Genomic DNA, 24,755 nt, shown 5'->3' on the forward strand with positions numbered 1-24,755 from the left:
GGGCTCCTCGTGTTCCAGCAATCACACCCACATTTCGGTCAGCAGCAAAACATCCTCCAAGGATCCCAACTGACATGTGAGCATTAGCCCGAACTGTGTCAAGGTCGCGCTGAGCTACAGAAGGATCTGGCAGCTAGACTCTTTCTTCTGAGCGGGCGAAGGTGCAGCCAAGGGGTCCTCGATCCATCGTAATACTAAGGAAGACAAGGATACCTAGTGGGGCCAGCTACTAGCATATCACATGGAAAGCAGGTTGTACTGCAGGGTTGGCGGTGTTAGGAAAAAGGGGAATTCTAGGTGCCCTCGTCCTTGGCTCGCTCTCCAGAGAGCCTCCTTGCAGCTATCTCCCCGTCTGCCGAACGCCTCTAGCACGCACACACTACCGAAACCACCACCTAGCAACCGAGACCTGAATCATCATCTGCCCTTCCCTTTCTCCACTCCAGAGCAACCTATAAACCTTCCCTGCCTTGCCCCGCCTCTGCTAATGGGCTCTCCCTCTCCTAGCTCCACCCATTTCATGGCTCCACCTTTTACTGGCCCCTCCCACTCCACAGGCCTCTCCTCTCATGGCCCCTCCTACTTCACAGGCCAAGTCCTACATAACCCACTTCACAAGCACCGCCTCTTCTGAAACCCCCCCACACACACACTTCACAGGCACACCCTCTCCTGACCCTTCCCACATCACAGACATACCCTCTTCTCACCCCTCCTACTTCACAGACACACCCTCTCCTGACCCCTCCCACATCACAGGCATAACCCTCTTGTCACCCCTCCTACTTCACAGACACACCCTCTCCTGACCCCTCCCACATCACAGTCACCCACTGGCCAATAGACCTAAAAGGTTATCATAGGCAAAGCACTCACTGTATCTCTTCCTAACTTCCCAACTACTCCAGAAGACAGATCCCCAAAGGAGATTTCCACATGAGAGGGCACACCAGATTCAACTCAAGTCAAAGGCCAACTGACTTGCTTATGTTAGGCCTAGTAGGGCTGGAAAAGAGCTGGAAGCCCTATCTCCATGGGTAAGCTCACCCTTTATCTACCTCTTCATCCTTGGGTTCTGGGACAAGAGTAGGAGGTAAGGAAACCACACCCCTCCTGCAAGTCAGAAAGTCAGAGATGAGGTCAAGGTGTGAGTTGGGGGTTTGGGCTGGCCCTCTGCTTTGAAGGGGATGTGAGAGGAGCAGATGGTCAGAAAGTTAGGAGGGGATATAAGCGCCCAAATTCGGAATACTTCTGTTCCCTGAGGACACAGCTTTGTTCAGGGGGTTTCATGTTCCCCTGGGTAGGGAAGAAGGGATCTCTTCTCCCTTCCCTGATTAGCCTGCCACAGCCCCTTACAAGGCTCCTAGGAACTGAGACATGATAGAAGGGAGGTCATTACAGACATGGGTCACTGTAGGGCTGAGAAATGTGAGTGTCCCGGGAATGGTTACATCATTCTGAGGAAGGAAGGGAAGGGGAGAGGCTCCAAGTAGAAGGGAGATAAGAAGGGAAGAGTAGAGAGGTCAGATGTGAGGGGTTGGCTTTTGCAATCATTCCAGGAACCCATCCCTTCTTCCACTTTCAAGGACAACATGGGAAGGCAGAAGGTGTGGAGAAGGGGGTACCCCTCAGGCTGGCTAGCTGCCCTGAGAGTCAGCTAGGACAAGTGGTTGACTCACACCCAAGCCTTCTTTCTCTCTAGCCCAGCCTCAAGAGAGCAGAGAGAATCAAGCATTCAGGGTCAAGAGGCAAAGAAAGCTTACCAGTTTTTCCCGATTGCTAGCCAGCATCCTGACTCCCCCATCTCCCATCCTCGCCCCAACCATGGGGACACCGACCATCTCACTCAACTCTGTCCAAGAACACTGGGTTCAGAACACCACACTCCTCCAGATCTTGCTTCTTAGTAGTTGGGTGGCCTTGAGCAAATTGCTTAGCTTAGAGCCTCAGACTCTCTAGTTCTAGTTTCATACGCTTCACAGACGCAGGCTTCCAGCTGTAATGGTGTGCGTACCTTTCAATCCCTGTACTGGAGAGGCAAATAGATGCGTCCCTGGGAGTTCCGGGCCTGCCTGCTCTACAGAGTGAGTTCTAGGACAGCCAGGGCTACAAAGCGAGACCCTGTCTCAAAAAGAAAGGGGAGTAGAAGGAGCTGGAAATAGAGCTTAGCAGTTTAGAGCTCTTCCTTTGTGGAGAACCTCGGTTCCCTTTCTCAGCAACTACAAGGCAGTTGTAGTTTACTCCAGTTGGGGGAATCTAGCGCCCTCTTCTGGCTTCCAGGGACTCCTGACACATACGATACACATAAACTCGTGCAGACGAGTCGTGCAGACACAAAAATAATAATAAAGGTTTTTTTTTAATCATAGCTGCTGGAGCCAGACTAGACGTAAAAGGATCCTGTGGCAGGATAGTTGGGAAGCTGCAAGTATCCTCAAACCCTATTAAACTCCCTGGAGGAAAGGGGGTGCCAGAGGCCTGCAGGGATCGCTATTAGAGTTTTCCCATCTGCACTGGAAGAGCTGCGGGGAGACAGGGTGCAATCCATCCGTGTGCGGGCATCCCCAACTCGGCAAACTCCCCACCCAGTCCGGGTCCCTCGAGGGCTCGCGCAACCCCTCTGTGCACTGCAGGGTCCCCGCCGGCCACCCCAGGGCGGGCTGGCCTCCCGCTGCGGGGCTGGGGCCACGAATGGGCGCGTCAACTGGGGCAAATTAACACGTAGCAAAACACCCCAGCACCTGGAGAAACAGGAGCCGGACTGGGGGAGGGGACCCGAGCGGGCGATAATTCACCCGGGCGTCCTGCGGCCTCCCGCCGCCCCCCAGCTCGGCCCTCAGCCTCCGGTTTCAAAGGCGGACAAATGGCGCACTGTGCGGCTGTGAGGCTCCCTCGCTAAATCTTCCTGTCTTCGACTCGGTGTAACCTGAGCCTCCCGCGCTGACCCTCCCCCGGAGGCCTAAGGGGACCAGGAGGGATGCTGGAGGAGGGGGAAGCCCAAGAAAGTCTGAGCCTTCTTTGCTTCTCTTTAGCCGGGGTCAACTCCCGCCCAACTCAGTGGCTGCCCTGGTCCCTCAGCCATGGGGGTCTCTCCCCTCCACACCCTGGAATGCTGAAGTAAGGGAATGTGTGTATGCTTTGAAAGGGAGCTCCCTGCTTCTAGAGTCTTCGGGCTAGAATCGGGTATGCAAGTGTGTGTGAGGTGGACTGGCTAAGGGGAGATCGCATGCGGAAAAGTCATTTCTTTTCTACTGGAGTTGGAAGAGAGCAGAGTCAGTGCCTGACCATCTCAGGTCTAGACAGTCACCTGCAGACCCTCCTCATAAGCTACTAGGAAGGGACGCGACGGACCGGGAAGCCAGAGAAGGGTCAGATTTTCCCTGGCCTACACCACCTGCGAACTTGACAGAACCCTGAATCTGATTTTCAGAGATCTGCCTGCCTGCCTGCAATCGGAACCAGGGTCAAGTGGGATCCCAAAACCCCCTTGCGGTCGAGTTCAGGCTTCTGAAAGCTGAAGGGCATTTCATCAAAAGGGGGCTGTCTGAGTGGGGGAGGGGCGACCGCGGAGGTGAAGGGCAGGGTTAGGCCGCTGTTGAACCCAAGAGAGAGTCAACAAGGCTAAGGGGTCAAGACACAGAGCTGAGGGCTGGGGTCAGGGAACCGGCAGATGTGGTTAGGATGTCCACAGAGATGGAGGAGGGAAGTGTGCCTGTCCAGGCCTTCGGGGTTAAGTAAACTCCACTGCTGCCTTATGCAACCAGGTGTAGGGGGACACAGCTTAATCCCAGCATGCAGTGGCAGGGGGATTGCCACAAATCCCAGGTCACTCTGGATTACACAGCAAGAAGCTTCTAAAAACAAAACAAACATAAAAGGGCTGGGCGGTAGAGCCCCTGCTTCGTGTACATGTAGCTGTGCCCTGTAACCCCAAAACTTGGGAGATAGAAACAGGAAGACCAGAAGTTCAAGGCTATCCTCAACTACATAGAAGACAGACTGGGATGGATACCCGAGATGTCTTAGAAAGGAAAGGATCTGGGGTCATAGTTCAGCAGTGGAGTGATTACCTTACATGAGTGAGATCCTGGGTCAATCCTCAGTACTGAAAGACCTGTGTGCACCCATTCTGTCCCACGTTCAATGGAACTGTGAGTAAAACACGAAGTCTGCCCCTCTGTGCTTACTGGTGCTTATGTCGCACAGTGGTCAAGGCTGTGGAAACAAAGCTAGGGAAGGTTAGCAGGTGACAGGGCGTGCATTCCTGCTGGGACCGAGCCTGGAGCCCTCCAGGAAGTGAGGGAGCTAGCTCAGGAGATACCTGGCACTCCCAGCCAAGGGACAGACACATGGAAAGTCACTGTCTGAAAGTAAGCCTGGCCCAGAAAGTTCCAGAAATATCTGTGAGGGTGTGAGAGAGAAACAGAAGAGGGCTAAGGGCCTGCTTTCCCCTTGGAGAAGAGGGATCCTTGGGGGCCTATCCCAACACAGAGAGGGAAAGACGGAGGGGTGGGATGGAGCAGTGGTTCTCAACCTATGAGTCTTGACCCCGTTGGGGGGGGGGGGTCAAATGTCACAGGTCAGATATCCTGCGTATTAGAAATTTACATCACGATTCATAACAGTAGCAAACTTACAGTTATAGAGCAGCAACCAAACTAATTTTATAACTGGGAGGGGGCTCACGATGATTTAAGAGTGGCAGCAGCGGGGAGATTGAGAACCACTGCAGGTGGAACTTCCGGCCTTGGCCTCTGGGAAGGCTAGCTAGCTGCCTTCTGAGTCTCTCTCTCTCTCTCTCTCTCTCTCTCTCTCTCTCTCTCTCTCTAGAGTCTCCCCCTTCCACAGCAGAGACACCACTTCACTGGGACCAGGCTTGAAGAATTTTGTCACCCATCCACCCCCCCTTGTTTGCTAATAAAAAGACTGGGGGGCCCTGTCTGCTCTCCCCCCCATGCTCCCCCTGCCTCTCCCTTTCTATCCCCAGAGCTGATGCAGTTAATTGGAGCGTCTTGAAAGTGCACATTAACACAGAGAGAGCGGCGGAGACGGCTTGGCAGCGGAATATCGTTATCACTTCTTGAGCTCCAGCCAAAATCCCCTTGCGGTCAAAACACAATTCTTTAAACTAAACAATTAAAGATTTGTGCGAGCGTGGCTGCCATGGGGTATCAGCCTGGGAACCTCTGCCTGTGTCAGCCACAACCTGTTCTGGGGGCCCAGCCAGGTGATGGGCAGGAAGAAGGCAACAACAGGTCCTTGACAGAGTTGGGACCGTCAGAGTAAACTGCCCCTTGTTCCCACACCAGGGTAGAGTGGGTGCGAGACTCCGGAGAAAAGCGTAGCAGGCCCATTCAAGTCCGTTTCAATCCTTTCCTATAACTGCATCAGGAGCCATGGGCATGACCTTCCTTAAAGTCACCTAGACATAGCTAGGGTGGCGTGCAGGCCTCTATCCATGGAGACATTCCTTCTGTTCTACGTGTTTCATAAAACAAATTCAGTGAGAGACTGGGGAAACGTCACAGGCTGAAGCGAGGTGTGATGGCACACGCCTTTAATCCCAGCACTCAGGAGACAGAGGCAGGTAGATCTCTGTGAATTTGAGGCCAGCCTCATCTACAGAGTGAGTTCCAGGACAGTCAGAACTGTGTAGAGAGACCCTGCCAATAGACAGACAAACAGACAGACTGACTGACTGACTGACTGACGCTGTTTTAGAGGACCTAGGTTCTATTCCCAGCTCCCCACATGGTGGCTCACAGCCTTCTGCTAACTCCAGTCCCAGGGGGTCACACACCCTCTTTTGGCCTCCAAGGGCGCCAGGCACACGTGTGGTGAACAGGCATACATGCTGACAAAGCACCCAGGCACACAGTGACTTTCCCCGCCCCGGAGCAGGGAAGCCGGGGAGTCCAGGGAAGGGTGCCCTGCCTCCAGCTGTTTTGAAGTGCTCCTCCAGCTGCTGAGGAAGCCGAAGTCTCTAGGAGCAAAGCCGGAGCCAGACAGCCTGGATTTAGTCCCATTTCCCACTGTCTAGCTGAGTAACTTTGAGCCGGATGCTAGGCGTCTCTGAGCCTCGGGTTTCCCATGTGGACACTGCGATCGGTAATACGGCCTTCTGCCTCACAGCTTGGTGAGGGAATTGTTAATGTGTGGAAATCAGATGAGGGCCTAACCCACAGGAAACTCTCAAGGAATAGCTACTGCTGCTATTTTTGTAGGTTTTCTAATGGGTTCAAAGGTTGCCTCAAATTCATGCCCTTGTGCTGAAAGGACCTCTCCTGTTGAGTCTGCAATGGGCAGGATAAAGTAGCCCTGTGTGACATCCAAGGGTAGGACACAGTAAGCTTGCCTCTCCTCAAGTTCCCTGTCGAGTACCATGTGAGGAGTCCACTTGGCTGAACACACCATGATGAACACAACAGGTAGCTTCGTGGAGGGGTCACCAGAACAGAGAGAGAAGGTTGCCTGGCCCAGTGCCCAGCAGTTGTGTCCACCCCAGTTGAGATGCTAGACGTGTGAGGGAAACAGATCGCCTAGATGTACTTCCCAGTCCAACTTCGTCTGGCTCCAGTCCCAGCTGCCTCCTGTTGGAACCAAGTGAGAGACCCCACAGAAAAGACACCCTGCTGAGCCCAGCCATTGTACAGCTGTGACAGACAGTAAATCTGTCGGAAAGGACCAAGTCTTAGGATCTTAGAGGTAGGAGGGTCAGAAGAAACGTTGGCAATACTAATTTGTTTGTGCGTGCACTCGTGGACGTGTGTGTATGTGTGTACACGTGCAATGCATGAAGCGCCAGAGGTCAGCAAAGGATGTCAGGTGTCCTGAATGTCAGTCTCTACCTCGTTACATTGAAGCAGGGTCTCTCACTGAACCCAGAGCTAGCAGGTCTTAATAGGGCATCCTGTTACTGACCCTTTCCCAGGGGCTAGACTCACACAAGCACATACCCACACCTGGTTTTTTACATAGGTGCAAATATTCTTACCCATTAAGCCCCTTGCCAGCCCAGCACTCCTAATTTGAATCTAGTTCTGATCTGATCGTGACCTCAAAATGGCCTCCCATCGCCTTTTTAAAGATTAATTTTAAATTATTTTATGTGTCTGTATATCCGTGTGAATGAGTGCTACAGGTGTGCCGGTTCCCACAGAGGCCAGAGGAGGGTGCTGTATCCTGTGAAACAGTCGTGAGCTCCCTGATGTGGGTGCTTGGAATTGAACTCGGGTCCTCGGAACGGACAGCAAGTACTCTACTGCTGAGCCCGCCTGGTCACCTTCTGGGTAAACTCTAGTCTGCTTCAAGGCCTGGCAGGTGTCTCAGGCTCTGTGCCCTACTCTCCTTCCAAAATTACCTCTTAATACTGTTCCCTCCATGCACTGCTCCATGCACTCTGGCTTTGTAGCCATTCCTTAACAAAGCCAGCCAGGCTCCTGCCTCAGAGGAAGCTCACAGTTCCTCCACTGAAGTGGTTTTCCCCTCCACTCCTCTTTACCTTCTTATTCTCGCTCAAATGGATAAGTTGGCTCTCCTGCAATAGCACCCCGTTCACCCCAATCGCCCTTGCCTGCCGCTGCCGCCTTTCCCCTCTATATACCCTTGGCTCTCTGACATCATAGTTCAAGCCTAATGTTTGCACCTCTTGGTTAGCTTTCACCTTTATACCAGCTCTGGGAAGGTAGACCTTCTGTCTACTTGGCTGACTTCTGAGCTCCAAAGCCTAGGAACATTGCCTAGAACATAGATCTCAGCCGTTATCTGTGGACTCTGGGAGTTCTTCTTCATCTGGGGGAAGGGAGCCAAGTCCCAGAGACGGGAGCAGAACTTGTCCAGGGTGGCAGAGCCGCCTAGCAGGCCTCTTCCCTCTGCTCATCTTCGCTCCAAGTTCACCTGCTTCTCCCAGAAGACCCCTTCCTTCACCTCCATCCCCCTTGTCACTCAGACAAGCCCAGAGCCCTCAGCTCCCCCAGTTATTTCTGCCACACGGTATTTACAATAAACTTTGTTTGAACTTTTGTGTAAGTGATAATAATAATAACATGATAATTATACGGAGTATAACGTACAGCCAGCTGTACTTAATTAAAGCTGTAATTTCACTAAGGGTTTCTGAATATGGAGTGAACCGCAAGCGTTGTGCTGCCGGTACCCTGTGTGAGGATTACGTCTGCACAGGAGTGAGCCAGGAGAAAGGCAGAGTTCCCAGGCTGCACTGGGTCTAGCTTCTGAAATCATGGGGCTAGAGACAGGGTAGATAGGATCGGAGTGGCCTAGGGCCAAAGATGGAGTCTAGAACCTCTCTCTGATCATGCACATGAATTTCACCAGAGCTTGGTGGGCTCTCAGGAAAAGTATGAGTGTGAGTGTGTGTGTGTGTGTGTATGCACATGCACACGTGTGGGATCATGTGTATGAGGAAGCCAGAGAACCTCAGGTGTTTTTCCTCTAGTGGTATTCTCCAGTTTTCAAAGACAAATTCTCTCAGTGGCCTGGAGCTCAACAAGTAGATTACACTGGCTAGGTCTAGACTCTAGGCTTCCTCTGACTCCGCCTCTCCAAACCTCAGCTTATAAAAGAACACTGGCACCAACATGGATGTTTGTTTGTTTTTAGTTTTGATCTTTTGAGCCAGGGTTTCACTGTGCAGCCCTGGATGTCCTAGAACGCAATCTCTAGACCTGGCTGGCCTCGAACTCAGATTTACCTGCCTCTGCTTCCTGAGTGCTGGGGTTCAAGGTTTGGGTGACTGGCAGGGGGTTCTGTTTGTTTGTTTTGTTTTTTTTAATGTGGGTTCTGGGGGACCTCAGGTCCTTATGCTTGCACAGCAGGCAAACTCTACCTGCTTAACCTGCCCTCCCGGCCCTTGAAAGTTGTTTCTTTCAAGACTAGAATACAGGGTTGATCAACAGGGGAGAGTGCCAGGCCCAGCTTACTAAGTGGAGAAGCCCACCTTGTGAGATGTGAGACAGGAAGACGACCCGCTGGGGCAGCAGAACAGACACAGCTTCCGTCCACAGAACACCACACCACCCGAAGCGCTTCCTACACCGGGTGCTTTACCAGGCTTTGGGGTAAGGAGGCATGGGATTTTGCCCAGCTGAATTTGGTTAGCAAGTCTGAAGGACTAAGCACACAGAGTTCTCTAGAATAGGCTGGGAAAGACTAACTCTCAGAGAGCAAAAGAGGGGTCTCGTGGGTCACCTTGTTCCTAGCATATGAACACACAAATATACATACACACAATTGCACACGCACGCATACATATAATAAAGCGGGGAGGGGGGGCAGGGGCCAACTGGACCCATAGAAAATGCTTCCCTGCGGGGCTTACTCCGACAACTGGGTCAAATAGAGGCAATTTAAATTGCCTGAAGGAGCTGCAGGGTCCGGGCTGAGCTAGACCCCACTAAGAGATGCAGACAGGGGGCTGGGGATTTAGCTCAGTGGTAGAGCGCTTACCTAGGAAGCGCAAGGCCCTGGGTTCGGTCCCCAGCTCCGGAAAAAAAAGAACCAAAAAAAAAAAAAAAAAAAAAAAAAGAGATGCAGACAGATTCCTAGGCAATACATGACCCCTTTCCCTCAGCATCAAACTTAGTGGCCTAGCCTCAGAAAAGAGTATCTTATCAGAATGCACACCCTTCCCTGGAAAGGCTACAGCAATTAGGGAAAGATGGTGAAGGGGCAACTTGGGCTCCCCTCACTTTAGAGCAACTGGTACTGTGTAGTCCCAAGGCCAGGACCTCTCTGAAAGACTGGTATCTCCTGGCGACCACTTTCCACCACAGCCATCCCTCGAATTAGTCTCCTACATGTGAGCTATGCTTGCCCCTTCCTCTTTTTCTGGTTCCCTCCTCCTCCTCCCCTCCCACCTCCTTGAGTGCCCCTCCCTCTGCCCGCTTGGGCTACACTGGACTATAGCCCTTGTCTGTGTGTGCACTCTCTTGCCTATCTGGGTTCTGCCTTGAGGTTGGGAAAAGAGCTGGGTGTCCTGGAAGCCTGTTTGGGAAGTCCTGTTCCTGTATACTCCTGGTGAAATTCCACACCAATAGGTGTCCTGTGGTCGAGGCCTCACCCAGGCTTTGGATAGTTTGCCCATGCCCTACAGGATACCTCAGCACCTCTCTGGTCCTCCACCTTCTGGCTCGTGCCTCAGTTCAACACGGTGTCTCTGACAGTCCACTGGTTTAAATATAGTTGCTCATGCAAGACGGGGCTAATTTTAGCAGGAATGTGCTGGAAACTTTGAGGGCTCTGTTCTCTAGCTGTCTCCCCTGTGCTCATCACCAGGGCAGGAAGAAAACCTGCTAGTTCTGTTCCTCACCTTCCGTGTCTGCCTCTTAGCCACTCCTCCCCCAGTCTTTACAGCAATCCATTTCCAGGGGCCTGAGTCCATGCAGCTGCTGCAGCAGCTTCCGGATCCCTCGGGGGTGGGGGGGCCTCTTTTCTGCCCTCCAAACCCTCCCCTCCCCCAGTCTGTCTAGCCATTGTAAGACCAGGAACTGTTGGGGAGATGGTCAGCCAGTTTTCCTCCATCCCACCCCAACCCCAGCGGCACCCACCTGCTTCCTACACCAATGTCAGGCACGGCACGCAGCTGCTACCGGTCACTGTGTGGAAGAGCTGTGTGGTGGGTTACTGCCCTGGCCAGGCCATGGTGAAGCATAAGCAGAATTCCACTTTACCCAGCAGGCCCCTGAGATGGCAGAAAATCGCGGGATCCGTTCAAGGTCACTCCATTCCACCTCAGTGGTCTCCAAGCACATTCTCTTTCACAGGCCAAGTCTGCCTTTCCCAGGAGAGCCGAGGCGGGGGGGGGGGGGGGGGGGCTGGAGGGAGTTAAACACAAAGGGATGAGTCTATCATGGTAGAGATTCAAAGACTGATTCTGGAAAAGCCTATACTGCGAGAGTGAGGAGAGTTCTTGTTCTTCCTACATCCTTCCTACATCCGTCCCACCCAAAGGGCAGAGGCGACGGCAAACTCTGTTTATTAGTAGTTCTGTTTATTAGATGCTAGGGCCTGGCCAAGCCAGAAAAACATCACTACCAGCACTAAATCTAGCTTTACTCCAATCCTGGCCTGCTTTTGAGTGCTGTTAATAGAGCACCCACTAAGTACCCTTTATAAAAAGCACCTACTAAGTGCCTGGCAGTAATGCTTGGCTGCAAAGATAGAGGAGGAACAGGGCAAGGGTGAGCTCGGAAGTCCTCACCCAAGAGCTAGTGGCAGGCACCAGCTACGGTAAACAATTAACAGGAGCCTCCTTGGAAACAGGACAGAGAGGAGAGAAAGAGTTGACACCCAGCAGAGGCTGCCTTCCCCGCCCCCACCAAAGGCGTCAACTAGTCCTCCCTCCCAGTGGCTGCAACCGCCCTCTCCAGCAGCTCAACATGCCCTGTCTCCCCGAGGCAGGCGGTGTGGAACAGCCAGCGCTGCGTGCTTGTTGTGTTTGAGTGTGAGGACAGCTCTATAATGAGGGTGAAAATAGTAACAAGGCTGACACACTGCAGTAAGAGAGCAATGTCTCCTGGGGGGAGGGCCGCCTGCTGGGGACCCCATAGAGGCCACTGGAGCTGCCCAGGCAAATGTCTGCCCCCTCAGCTGGCATTTAACTTGCCCCCACCCCTTTCCTTTGCCTTCCCCCACACAGCTCTAAACTCCTTCTGAACAGAATGACTTGCGGTTTGGGTTTTCCTGGTATCTGTCTCCATGTCTGTGGCCTGCGGGTTCTCCAAGGACTAGAGCAGCGCCCAGCACACAGCAGCTGTTCAAGGAAGGTTGCGTATGAACAAATGAATGTGTCTGTGCTGTACTGTGTAGACCTGTGCTGTGTGAGGGATTCCAAGTGCCTGTGAGAGAGGCTGGGAGGTATATGTGTGTGAGGTATACATAAGGGGTGTGTGTGTGTGTGTGTGTGTGTGTGTGTGTGTGTGTTAGACATGCATGAGGTATATGCATGCAAAAGAGATGTCTGTGGGATGTGTGCATGTGGTGGATGAGTGTGTAAAGTAGTATGAGGCCTGCGTGTGAGGTGTGTGTGTGAAATATATGTAAAATATGTTTGAAATATATTGTGAGGTGTGTGTATGTATGAGGTAGATGTGAAACATGTCTGAAGTATGTCTTGAGGTGTGTGTGTATGAGGTAGATGTAAAATATGTATAAGGTGTGTCTATGAGGTATGTGTGTGAGGAGCGTGTATGAGGTACATGAGACACATGTGTGTCAGGCATGTCTGTGACGTATATGTGTGTGTGCATGAAGTGTTTGTGTGTCAGGTACATGTGAAGCGTGTCTGTGGGTTATGTCTGACATGCGGGTGTGTCTATGAGGTGTGCACGTGTCTGTGTCTCTGAAATGCATGCGTGTGGCTTTTCGGTCTGGCCACTGAGCCCTGTCACACTGTTCCCACGGAGACTTCTCTCAGGAGGACTTGGTGAGCTAGAAGATGTGGCTGCCCTACATCAGCCTGTAGATTCCTCACCAGTGTCCTCACTGTCTCCAGGTTTCTGAGACAGACTCTGCCAGAGTCAGGTCCACATGCCCCCATCGACCCCGGGGGTCACAGAACATTGGCTATCGTCAATAAGAGTGGACACTGTCCTGGTGAGGGAGTCCCAAGGGAGCTTCCATAGATATCTACAGGTCCTATCCTTGACATCCATTCGTGAGACCTGGTTTGGAAATCAGTTCTTTACTGGTGCAATCAGGTAAGGTGAAGTCAGACTGGACGTGGGCTGGTGATCTTCTGGAAAGGAAACTATCCAGCTGTCTCTACAGAAACACGGGGGCTTGCCAGCCAACAGGGAGGCAAGACAGACGCGTCTGCAAGCCAAGAAGTATGGAGGATGCCAGCACCTGAAGCAGGAAGAAGGGCAGAGTTCTGGAGCTGCCCTTGACTTGACTTCAGACTTCCACTGATGACACCTGCTTGATAGAGAGTCATGCAGACTCTCAAGTCTTGGGGTGGAGCATGAATGTAAGGGATTTATTTAAATTATTCTGCATGTGTGTGTGTGTGTCTCCTCCCAGGAGCCCCCAGGCAAATGTCTACCCCCTCAGCTGAGAGGGTGCACTTAACGTGCCCCCTTCCCATGTTAAATGGGGAAAGGAGTGTTATTAACGCCTTGGGGTTTCTTTAGGGACACCCTACCAACTCGGTACCTTCTAGCAACAGGAGTACGGCCTTCCCTAGTTGTAATAGGCAGAAGTGGAAGCCTGAGATAGACACTGACCCCCATGACTCTAGCCCCCAGGGAGTAGATGCCCTTTCCTATCCTCCCTGGACACTCACATGTGTATACACACACAGAAACATGTACACATGCACATAAATAAAAGTAAAATAAATCTTTAGAGCATGGAAAGATAGCTCAGTGCTTAAGAGCGCCCATTACTTTTGCAAAGGAAGCAAGTGGGTTTGTAGCACCCACATGGTGGTTTGCAGCTATCTGTAACTCCAGTTCCAGGGCATTCAACACCATCCACCTGCATGCAGACAGGCTCGCCTGTGGCACACACACGTATGTGTAGGCAAAACACACATAAAACAAATGTGTCTCTATATATTGTGTATATATACACATATGTTTATATTATACATTTATATATACAAAATGTATACATATACATTTATACATACAATATATATATATTTTAAAGATTTATTTATTTAATGTATATGAGTACACTGTAGCTGTCTTCAGACACACCAGAAGAGGGCATCAGATCTCATTATAGATGGTTATGAGCCACCATGTGGTTGCTGGGATTTGAACTCAGGACCTCTGGAAGAGCAATCAGTGCTCTTAACCACTGAGCCATCTCTCCAGCCCACAATATATATATATATATTTTTTTTTTTGGTTCTTTTTTTTCGGAGCTGGGGACCGAACTCTGGGCCTTGCGCTTCCTAGGTAAGCGCTCTACCACTGAGCTAAATCCCCAGCCCCATACAATATATATTTTTAAGAAGAGCTGCCATAAAGACAGAAATAATTCAATCATATATATGCATATGTACTCATTTCATATATGATATATGCATATATACTCATTTCATATATGATATATACATATATATTTATATATACACATAGGTACATGTGCACATATATACATCTACATATACACTACATATTTTTTTAGAAAGAAGAGCTGCCATGAAGACAGAAACTATATCAATTATATGTGTATATATACTCATTTATTTATGACACATACATATATTTATATATACACATATGTGCATGTGTACATATTTACATTTATGTATACACTATATATTTTTTAGAAAGAAGAGCTGCCATAAAAGGAGAAACCAGTCTTAATATGTATAGATACACATGTATAAGATATATACATATATATTTATATATACATATATAATGTGTACATGCATATATACACTATTTTTTTTTAAAGAAAGGGAAGCTTCTGTGAAGACAAACTATTCAATTCCTTCAGGGCTTCTTCCCTGCTCCCTCTGTTCACTTTCCAGCCTCCTCCTTCCCTCCATACCCTCTGCCATGCATCACCCACCTCCTAATGGATCTGTCTCTCTCCCTCTTCTCTTTCCTCTTTCCCTCCCTCTCAGTCCCTTCCCCTCTCTTTCCCTCTCCTCCTTCCTACCATCCGGTTCCCTCCCTCCTCCTCCCCCTCCTCCTCTTTCTCATCCTCCTAGTCCTCCTCCTTCTCCCCCTCCTCCTTCTCCCCTCCTCCTCCCCTCCTCCTCCCCTCCTCTTCCTCCCTCCTCCTCCTTTTTTTGCTCCTTCTCCTCCCCTCCTCCTGCTCTCCCTCCTCCTCCTTTTTCTGCTCCTCCTCCTCCTCCCACTCTTCCTCCTCCTCCTCCTTTTCTTTCCCACTGAGTAAGCACAACCCTGTTCCCCAAGAGCTGCACATCACCACCTGTTGCTATGGAGAAGGCCTTTATCACAAACACTGGGTAAACAGCTGCTGCTGGGAGCCCCTTTCTGCTGGCCAGGGGTTTATTTGGAGAAAGTCAATAAGGAAAAATAAACATTCCAGCCCTGTGTATATACAGCTTTGGGACCAGTGTTTCACAGCGTCTCAGGCCAGCCAGCTCCCCAGAGGGTCAGTGAGCCCCACCCCCACCTCTGCTCCCAAGATCCTCCAGTGCGCGGAGGTGGGCCACCTCACCCTGGACCATTAGATCACCCTGAAGCCTCACCTACTCTGCCCTGGCCGGAGACAGGCCTACGGATGGAGCGCAGCCCTCCTCTTCTCCCTCTTAGGGTTTGTTGAGAGAGAGCCCCATCCTCCCAGGCCATTCTGGACCCTTGTCTCTTTCAGAAACCATTTTGAGTTCCCTCTGAAGAGGCTAAGAGGTCTGAGGGGTGGGGATCGGGTCCAAGGTCTATCTAGCTTGATTCAGACCCCTCTTCTTCCTCCTCCTCCTCTTCCTCTGCCTCCTCTTCCTCTTTCTTTTTAAGATTTATTTTATGGGGACTGGAAATATGGTTCGCCAAGTTCACCTCCCAGCACCCACATGGCTGCTAACAACCATCTGTGACTCTAGTTTCGGAGAACCCAGTGCCCTCTTCCCGCTTTCCTCCGGCACTATGTCTGCGCGTGCTGTGCCAACATACATGCAGGCAAACTATCTAGATACAAAAATAACAACAACAACAACAACAACAACAACAACAACAAAAATAATAATAGATGTCAAAAGGTGAGTAAAGATTTATTAAATATTATTTTATGAGTGTGAGTGTGGTCTGTACACCACGTGTGTGCAGCCGGAAGAAGAGGGTATCGGATCCCCTGGACCTGGAGTTGCAGATGGTTGTGAATGGCCATCGAGCCTGGGTCCTTTCTTCTTTAGCAGCTTAGTTTCCACTAGGTTTACACATTCAGCTTCTGTTTTGTCATGTGTTGAGCCAGGATGTCTCTAAGTAGCCCTGGCAGTCCAGGAACTCACCATCTAGACCAGGCTGGTCTTGAACTCACAGAGATCCTCCTACCTCTGCCTCCTGAGTGCTGGGATTAAAGGCGTGCACCAGCATATGCAATCTAAGATTCATTTTCTTTTTGTTTGTGTTTGTCTATAGGGTGGATTCTGCCGTTGTAACCAGTGCCTACTTCAAAGCAGACACTGGGTTTGCATGGAAAATATTTTAGGAAGGAAAGATAGTATAGGTTACTAGAAGATGCTTCCCATATACCCAAAGTATGTTGTCATCTCACTATGACCAAGGGGAAAGGACTCTGTGTCCAGCACCCATCCCTGACCCTGAGAAACCTGAGGAAAATGAGCTGAGAGCTGGCAGGACCCCACTGATGAAGCTTGATGTTACTGTGTGAAACAGGTACCTCCCACAGCCTGACTGGGTCTATGTGCCAGGTACTGCCTTGTCCAGCCCCAGACAGGCAGGAGATTCTGCTAGGCTTCAGCCAGTTGTCCTGTGCCCAGTCTCATTAAAGGTTCACACCCTTCAGACTCTGGGTCTGGAATGCACCCCACCGTGGTCCCCTCCCTGTGCCTGCCCATCTCCTCTTCCCATGCTCTGAGGAGGACAGGAGCCCTGCAGAGCAGAGATCCAGATACCAGGAGTAAGGGAATTAACATTCCCAGGTTGTAATTATACCTTCCTCTAGGTGACACCTAAGAAAGCATCTTTTTATAAAAGCAGGTAAATTGAAGGCTTTTGGGGTTGTGGGGACGGCTGTATTTTTAGCAGGCTCCTCTCCACCACCTCCAACTGTCAGAACCACGGGAAGCGCTCCGGCGTTGGTGAGCTGAACTGAGAAGGGGTTCCCAATAGGTTTTAGGGATTGTTCAGCAGCCAATCCAAGAGGTAGTTAAGAAACTTGTCAAAGGCTGGAGAGGCGGCTCAGCAGGTAAAGATGTTTGTCACCAAGTAGCTGAGGTAAGTTCAATGCCCAGGACCTTCATGATAGAAGAGACTCCAGAAGCCTGACTTCTGACCTCCTCAAGTGCAGTGTGGCACACACACACACACACACACACACACACACACACACACACACACACATGCATGCACAGAATGAATGAATGAATGAATGAATGAATGAATGAACTTAAAAAGAACCTACACAAATCAGGACTCAGTGATACACATCTGTAATCCCAACCTACTAGCTGAAGGCTTCTGAGAGAAAAATGAGCTCAGGACTACATAGCAAGACTGCAGGGGTGGGGAAAAGTCTCAACACTTGAGAGGCAAGCTCTGTAAAATCAAAACCAGCCTGGTCTACATGACGGGCTCCTGATTAGCCAAGGAAATCCTGCCAACCAAAAAAACCCCCAAAAAACAAAACAAAACAAAACAAAACAAAACAAAAAAAACAACTTTGGTGTAAATGATGTAGAAAACAGGCAGCTGGAGAAAGGCTCTGTGCGCGGGTCCCATCATTCACGAGCAGGTGGAAGACACATTTAAAAATCACACATAGCGGGGTTGGGGATTTAGCTCAGTGGTAGAGCGCTTGCCTAGGAAGCGCAAGGCCCTGGGTTCGGTCCCCAGCTCCGAGAAAAAAAAAAGAAGAAAAAATCACACATAGCCACAAGTAATATAATATTAGTAATAGCACTGGTCACGATAGCAAGTCCTCACATGGTACTTGTCTGATGCCAGGCAGTGCTCTGGGATCCACATTCAAACTTATGAGTCCTCACACTAATCTCATGAGGTACACATCGTGGGGAAAGGCGGTCCATTTTGCAGATTTAAAAAAAAAAGGCATAGAAGCAAACTAATTCTGAGTCGGATGATAGATATAAAATTATATCACCTATTCACACAGAAAAGCTTTGGGGACTTAATGGGTGACTACATTTCGAAAGGCTTTCCCTAGTTGTTCACACAGAAACCTAAAACTCCAATCAGAAAGCTCTGAACGTAAGGAAGTCCCTCCCCTCGGGGCAGAGTCTCCATGTAACTTCCTGCTCTTCTCTTAAGCACCCTCCCCCCATCCCACCTGGTGTCAGCCATCTTGGCTGGTGGACCGCCCTACCACAGACTTAAGGACAAAACTCTGAAGCAAGAGGCTGTGATTAGAGACCGAAGAGCAATCTCTTGAGCAGATGTCCCCATCTAGGGAACTAGTTGGAATGGTAGATATGGAGTTAGAAAGAAAAGAATAGGGCTTCCCTAATATCTAACCCGTAGCCGCTATCTAGGGTTTACCCCTTCTCTAAGCAAGGACATAAGCATAAAGAAGATACCAGAGCGAGGGAAAACGTGATTTTTTTTTTCCATGCAAGCCTTGGTAATTAGCTATTTGTGATGGAATTTTATCTGTCCTGGTCTCTAAGGGACAAGAAACGAGAGTGAGGGAAGAAGGGTCAGAAATTAGCATGCAGAAATATCTGATCAGCCAAAGTAATTTTCTTTAATAATCGTATTCATACTGCCTGCTCTCTGCTCACTAGAAGAATTAAGTATTTAATAGTAATATATTTCGTCTGGCAGTGGTTCCATTTCGTTAGGAATCGTGATGCCTCGTTGGGGTGTGTGGGAAGGTAGGTGGAGGTCTTGGGGACTGGGGACAGGTAAAACGGGTGTCGAAAAAGACAAACGTATAGATGAACGGGAGAAGAGTGGATGAGGGTGGGCAGGAAAATAACCAGAAGGAAGCTGCAGGGGTCTGCTCGCTCCTAAACTCCCCATAGCCCATGGTTCCCCTGAGATGCCACTCAGGGCTTCCCCTGAGCTGAGCTGAGCTGAGCTGAGCTGAGCTGAGCTGAGCTGAGCTGAGCTGAGCTGTTCTTTTCTTTCATCTGCCTTAGCTGCTGTGCTCTCAAGTCTCTACATGGTATGTGGGAGGGGGCACTCGACAGGACGTGGGGTTAGGGAACAACACGTGGGAGTGTTGGTTCTCTCACCATATGGGTCCTCCGGATCAAGCTCAGGTCTTCAGGCTTGGTGGCCTTTATCAGATGAACCATTTCACGAATTTGGAAGTCTCTTACATTTGACCCAGTTTCCCAAGCTTCACCCCTAACCCCCAAAGATCATCTCCCTGACCCTTTTTTTGGTTTGTTTTGTTCTGTTTTGAGTTTGACTTTTCTGTGTAGCCTTGGCTCTCCCAGAACCTGTTCTGCAGACCTGGATGGCCTCGAATTCACAGAGATTAAAGGTGTGTGCTACTGTTATACTTGGCTAAGGCCATCCTTTTCAACTATAGGCCTGTACCTAATACAAGCCCCGGGGCCTTCTCCCTAAGACTCGTAGAGGGGCTGAGAATGCATAGAGTCCTTCTGGGAATGACATTAACACAGCCAGCTGTGCCCATAATACTGCCCTGGTATCCATGATTCCAGGACTCCTTGGGAAGATCCCAGAGGCTTCCTCCACCTTTTCTCCAGGCTGAGAGTGAGCAGACAACTCCTGGCTATATCCCGTAAGGGTCTGAGAGCAAGAACAGCACTGTGCAGGTTGGAGAAGCCAAGAGCTGCCTCTCTGCCCCGGGCTGCAGGAGAAGTATGCCTTAGCTATTACATGCTTTAATAGTTAAAAAGCAGTCCCATCGCATGCCGGGGACATAATTATAATTGATGGCACCAGCACTCGGGAAGCCAGCCACCACGGGCAGCCCTTGGGGAGGCTCTCTGTCCCTCCGAGAGCTCCCCAAGCTCAGCCGTGCCACACCGTGAAAAACATCAGACACAGAACTGAGAGGCGCACTGATCTACAGACGGCAGGGTTCATCTGCTGCTCTCCTAAGAGTGAACTTCACGCGCTGAAGTGCTGCAGCGCTGGCATTTCCAGACACCTGCCAGGCTGGAATTAAATACCTGTCCATTAAACTGACAGCCCCAGGAAGGAAGGAAAATGGGTGAGAAGGGAGCATGGAGGAGCAGGGGATCCAGCCACTCCTTCTCTGCAGGAGGTGAGGCTCCTGTCTGCCAGAGAGAGGTTGGGAGGGGTGGGGGGGTGGTGAGCAAGCAGCGAGTCTAAGTCAGCACAGTCTCTGTGTACAGACATGTGACAGTGAACTGAGATTCATCAGGACTTTTAGAGATGGAGACGGGACATGTGACAGGTCCAGTGGAAGCTGGGAGATTGAGCACAGTCTTTTGTTGCCAGCGTGGTGTTGTTTGTTGGTTTTGAAACAGAATTTCACTATTCTGCCCTGGCTGGCTTAGAACTCCAATATACAGACCAAGCTGACCTCGAACTCATGGAGATTCCACTGCCCCTGACTCCCGGGTGCTGAATCCTGCCGCCACACCTGTCAGCTGTTGCTGTTTTAAGACAGAGTCTCACTGTGTAGATCAGTCTGGCCTCCAAAATTTCAGCCATCCTCCTGCCTCAGAAGTGGGAAGATGGGCTTACAGGTGGATAGAGTTCACAGAAGGGTGGACGATCAGATAAACAATAGACCGCCCTTGGTCAGCCAAAGGCCAGCTAACTGCCATTTTAGCCTCTACTCTGGGACTTGCTGGATGACCTTGAGAGTCAGCAAAAGAATATTAGCACCCGCCCAGCTGAGGGCCCCGGGACCAGGACCAGGCTCCAGAGTCTTTTCTCACTGCCTGGTACTAGCAGATCCTCATGGGTGGGGAGTTGAACAGAAGACACGGCTGAGCGTGAGATGAGGAGATTTGGAAGAAGGATGTAGGTAGAAACAGATGGGCTGACTTTTGACTCTTCATTTAATGTCACCTTGGATTTCAGTCGAGTTCATTGAACCTCAGTGTACCCAGCCCTCCAGTGGAGACAATATCCGCCCTGCCCCTTGGAAGGTGATGTGGGAAGTCCGTCCCCCATCCTTCTGGCCACTCTTCTTTGCTGTGCACTGTGCACACTAGGCATGCCTGTTTCTTTAATATATAAGAGACAAGGAACTCCTTAAACATGAGGACTCAGGGTAAAACATCTTCACGTTCCAGAGTGCTTGGTGGTTTCCTTGGGGTTTTTTTGTTTTTGTTGTTGTTGTTATTTTTGTCTTGTTTCGTTTTGCTTTGCTTTGTTTTGAGCGATGGGCACAGCGAGAGGAATAGATGGATATAACAGCACTAAAGATAAGGAGCCGTTGACGGGGTGGGGAGGTGTTATGAGTTGAGGGAGGCTGGGAAAGAATCCCCATGGAGGACCATGAAGGATATCAGCAGAATCTTCTCCTAGCCTAGACCAGCCTCTCTGTGCACCCTCCCTCCTGATACACCAAGCCAGCCCTTTCTCTTGGTGGTAAGCTAGCTACTGATGACACGAGGCAGATCCTCCTGTCAGTAAGACCATGTCGCACTGCAGCGTGTAAGTCCTGCTGCCTCTGTGCTCCAGGCCTAACCTTTGAAGAGAGTTAGGGGATGAGATGCGACCAGAAAGGCTAGAGGAGCAGGCCAGAAAACCCAGGACTCAGGAGGTAGAGGTAAGAAGATCAGGAGTTCAAGTCCAGCCTTGGCTCTATAACCAGCTAGGGGCTAACCTAGGCAACATGAGACTCTTTCTCAAGGGTAGGGGAGTGACAAAGTTAGGAGAACTGAAGAGCATGTCAGGCTTGTCCCTGATTCCAGTCACACCGTGCAGTGACCTCCCTCAGATCATCAAAGCAGGCCTTTGCTGATGTCAGTTCCCAACCGGGTCTTTCCATTTAGGTCCACTGGGAGGGCAGGACAGGGCTTCCACATGTTACCGTTTGGTCCCATATACTGGCTTCATTCCTGCCCCATGTCAGCCTCCTCCCTGTCCGGTCCCTCGCCATTTCCCACTTAGCATTTGGAATCTCCGCTTGTTCCTGTGCAAGGCTGATCCTTCCAGAGCAGCTATCCTGCAGCCTGCCAGGATCGCCACAGCTGATCTGTCTGGCAAGGTCTCTCTATCTCGGCTGCCAGTGAGCAAGAAGCTGATACAAATAGGAAGTGTGAACATCTCCGTGGCCCAAGTGTGAGTCTCAGCACCCGGCAGAAGTCACCGGCAGAAGTCCTGTAAGCAGGGCTGAGAGTCAGAGCCTGGTTCAAACCCCAGCTCTGTCACTGGTCATTGGTGTGTCTTTCAACATGTTTGACCTCTCTGGGCCTCATTTTTTAAACCTCTCTCTCTTGTTCTCGCTCTTTTGCTCTCTCTCTCTCATGTTCTCTCTCTCTCTCTCTCTCTCTCTCTCTCTCTCTCTCGCTTGCTCCCTCTCCCTCTCCCTCTCTCTCTCTCTGTCTGTCTGTCTGTCTCTGTCTGTCTCTGTCCCTCTCTTGCTTACTCTCTCTCGCTTTCACACACCCTCTCGCGCTCTCTCTCACTCTCTTGCTTTCTCTTGCTCTCTCTCACTCTCTCTCTCTCTCCCTCACTCTTGATCTCTCTCACACATGCACACACATACACACAGTTTTATTTATTAATTGTGTGTGCATAGAAGGTGGGAGCACACATATACCACAGCATGTGTGTAGAGATCCAAAAACAGATTGATCAAAACAGTTCTTTCCTTCCACCATATGGGCCCCTAGGATTGAACTCACGTTGGGAGGCTTGGTGGCCAGTGTCTCTACCTGATGAGCCATCTTGCCAACCCAAACCTGCCTCTTTTAAAGGGGGCGTCCTGAGGATTTGACACGAGGGATAAGAAAGGGTTTTCTTGGTCGGTACATAGCCCACAGGAACATTGGGGTCTGTTTGGAATTGCCCTGGATTTGAGTACCACTGACAAAGCAGGTAGGGGCAGTGGCCAGTCTGGGTACGGTCTGTCAGACAGAATGGTGTACAGTATGTGTGTGTGTGTGTGTCTGTGTGTCTGTGTGTCTGTGTGTCTGTGTGTGTGCGTGTGTGTGTCTGTGTGTGTGTCTGTGTGTGTGTCTGTGTGTGTGCGTGCATGTGTGTGTGTGCGCGTGCGCACGTGTATGCATTTGTCTGCATGTGTGGTTTATGTGGGTTGGTGAGTATGTATGTACGTGTGTGCATGTGTGTGCATGTGCTGTGTGTGCAGGTGTGTGTATGTTTATGTGAGCGCCCGAGTGTGTGTGTTCTGCAGACCCTCCTGAGCCCCTCCACCATTCACTCTGAGCTGATGCAACTCATCCATCACTCGTGGTCCCTGGCCATCCTCAGCACCCTCTGTCCAGGCCTCAGCAGTTGAAACTGAGTGTCTTCCCCTGGTGTGGTCTGTGCTCCTGGTTCTAGTATGTAGCTACGACACTTAACGCAGACGTGAAAAAAAGAGTAGAGATGGGGAGGCTATGAGAGGCAGAGCAGCGCTGGCCTTCGACCCTCAGATCCCTGGATCTACCCCTCAATCTTCCAACGTGTCCATCACCAACGTGTTCAGCTATTGCCTCAGTTTCCCCATGTGCTATGGAGCCTTCCATCATGAGAGACTCTAGGACCCCACCTCTAGACAACTTCCGATGCCCTCACGGTTCATGGGGAGCCCAGCTCCAGGGGTCAGTATGTGGACATCCCCCCCACCCAGACCTCTACAACCTTCTCCTCCTTGCCTCCCCTATGGGATCAGCTCCAAGCCTGTGTTTGTGAGCTCACAAGGAACCGTGGGACATGGGCCTTTCTCTCTGCCGTAATGAAACCCTTTAATCATATTCAAATAGGTTACTGTTCAGGGGGAAAATAGAAATATGGATTTGATAGCAATAAATTTCCCTGGCTGGCTAAGCCCAGTTCTTAATTGTCCTGTCCCACGGCTCGCACATTTCATTGTTCGTTAGGTGCTTAAGTCCCCACTCTCATTTTGTGGCGGTGACATTACCGTTGATGGCTCTAATACTCTCATAATTTGAAAGGGGATTTGCATGATAGAACGCAGAGTATTAAAAGAAAAAGAAAAAAGGGAAAGAGAAAAATGGGGAGGGGGCAAGATGAGAGGAGGCGCTCTAAAGGGAAGGGGGGGAGAGCATGAGGGGGAGGGGCCGAGGAAGAACTCAATCCAGCTTTTACTTAAAAAAAAAAAGTCACTTTCTTCAAAGTCAAATCAAAAAGAAGAAGAAGAAAGAAAAAAAAAGAGCTGCACGTTGGGCTGAGTGGGCACTGGTCTTATTGTTCCTAATGGTTATTAATTATTATTACCCGCCGTGCAGGGCTCTGTAGACGTGATGTCCCCAATGTCCTTGGGGTGGTGTAGGGGGCACAGGGGAGGGCTGGCTGTGGATGGAGAGATCCAATCTGGGCCACATGAGTATTCAGATGCCCGAGTCGGACAGATGCCAGGAGGATTCAGGTTTTGGGGACAGGGATGGGGTAGACTTGAGGGTGGGTCGTTTGTGACATGCTCATCCAAGGGTGAGCTCACCCTAGGCGTCTCATTGTCAAATGTCAGTGCCTGGAACGTCGCCAGGCTCACTGGACATAGACCGTTTGGCTCACTGTAGCGCTTTTGAGGCCGGTTGGTGAACCACCGTCTTCACCTGCGCCCAGCCCCAGTCCAGAACCAGAAGGCCGCCCTGACGGAGTTCGAGTGCAAAGGCCCCCCCCCCCCATTTCTCAGAGGGCCATATAGGGAGTCAGAGCGGTTAAGGGGCCAAGCACAGACTGTTTGTATGTCTTGGTCTATCTCATACCTGTGTATCTCACTCCACTTCTGATCTGGCCAGCTGGTCGTTCCTGGGCAAGCCTCACCTCCTCTACTTCCTGGAAACTCTCTTTCTTTTTAACCACACTCCTCCTTTTTGGGTGGTAGGCCACCATGCATGACAGCATGTGCTCAACCACAGAACTGCATCTCAAGCTCACTGGTATTTATGTGTGAGCGTTGTTTGTGTGTACGTGTTCATAGGGTGCTTATGTGTTGGGTATGTAGATGCGAGAGATCGTAAAGGCTAA

The 24,755-nt window shown here is 50.5% G+C and overlaps 1 long non-coding RNA gene across 2 annotated transcripts; it reads left to right on the forward strand.

Moving 5' to 3' along the window:
- The first annotated feature begins 684 nt into the window (after positions 1 to 684).
- On the forward strand, positions 685 to 5,157 carry LOC134480339 (uncharacterized). 2 transcript variants are annotated; one of them, XR_010054710.1, is made up of 2 exons: positions 685 to 1,037; positions 4,988 to 5,157. It is a non-coding gene; the product is annotated as an uncharacterized LOC134480339 (long non-coding RNA). The 2 variants fall into 2 exon arrangements; XR_010054711.1 differs by lacking the exon at positions 4,988 to 5,157 and adding an exon at positions 4,831 to 4,986.
- Positions 5,158 to 24,755: the final 19,598 nt, after the last annotated feature.

Source organism: Rattus norvegicus, chromosome 9, assembly GCF_036323735.1.
Source record: "Rattus norvegicus strain BN/NHsdMcwi chromosome 9, GRCr8, whole genome shotgun sequence".
Lineage (NCBI taxonomy): Eukaryota > Metazoa > Chordata > Mammalia > Rodentia > Muridae > Rattus > Rattus norvegicus.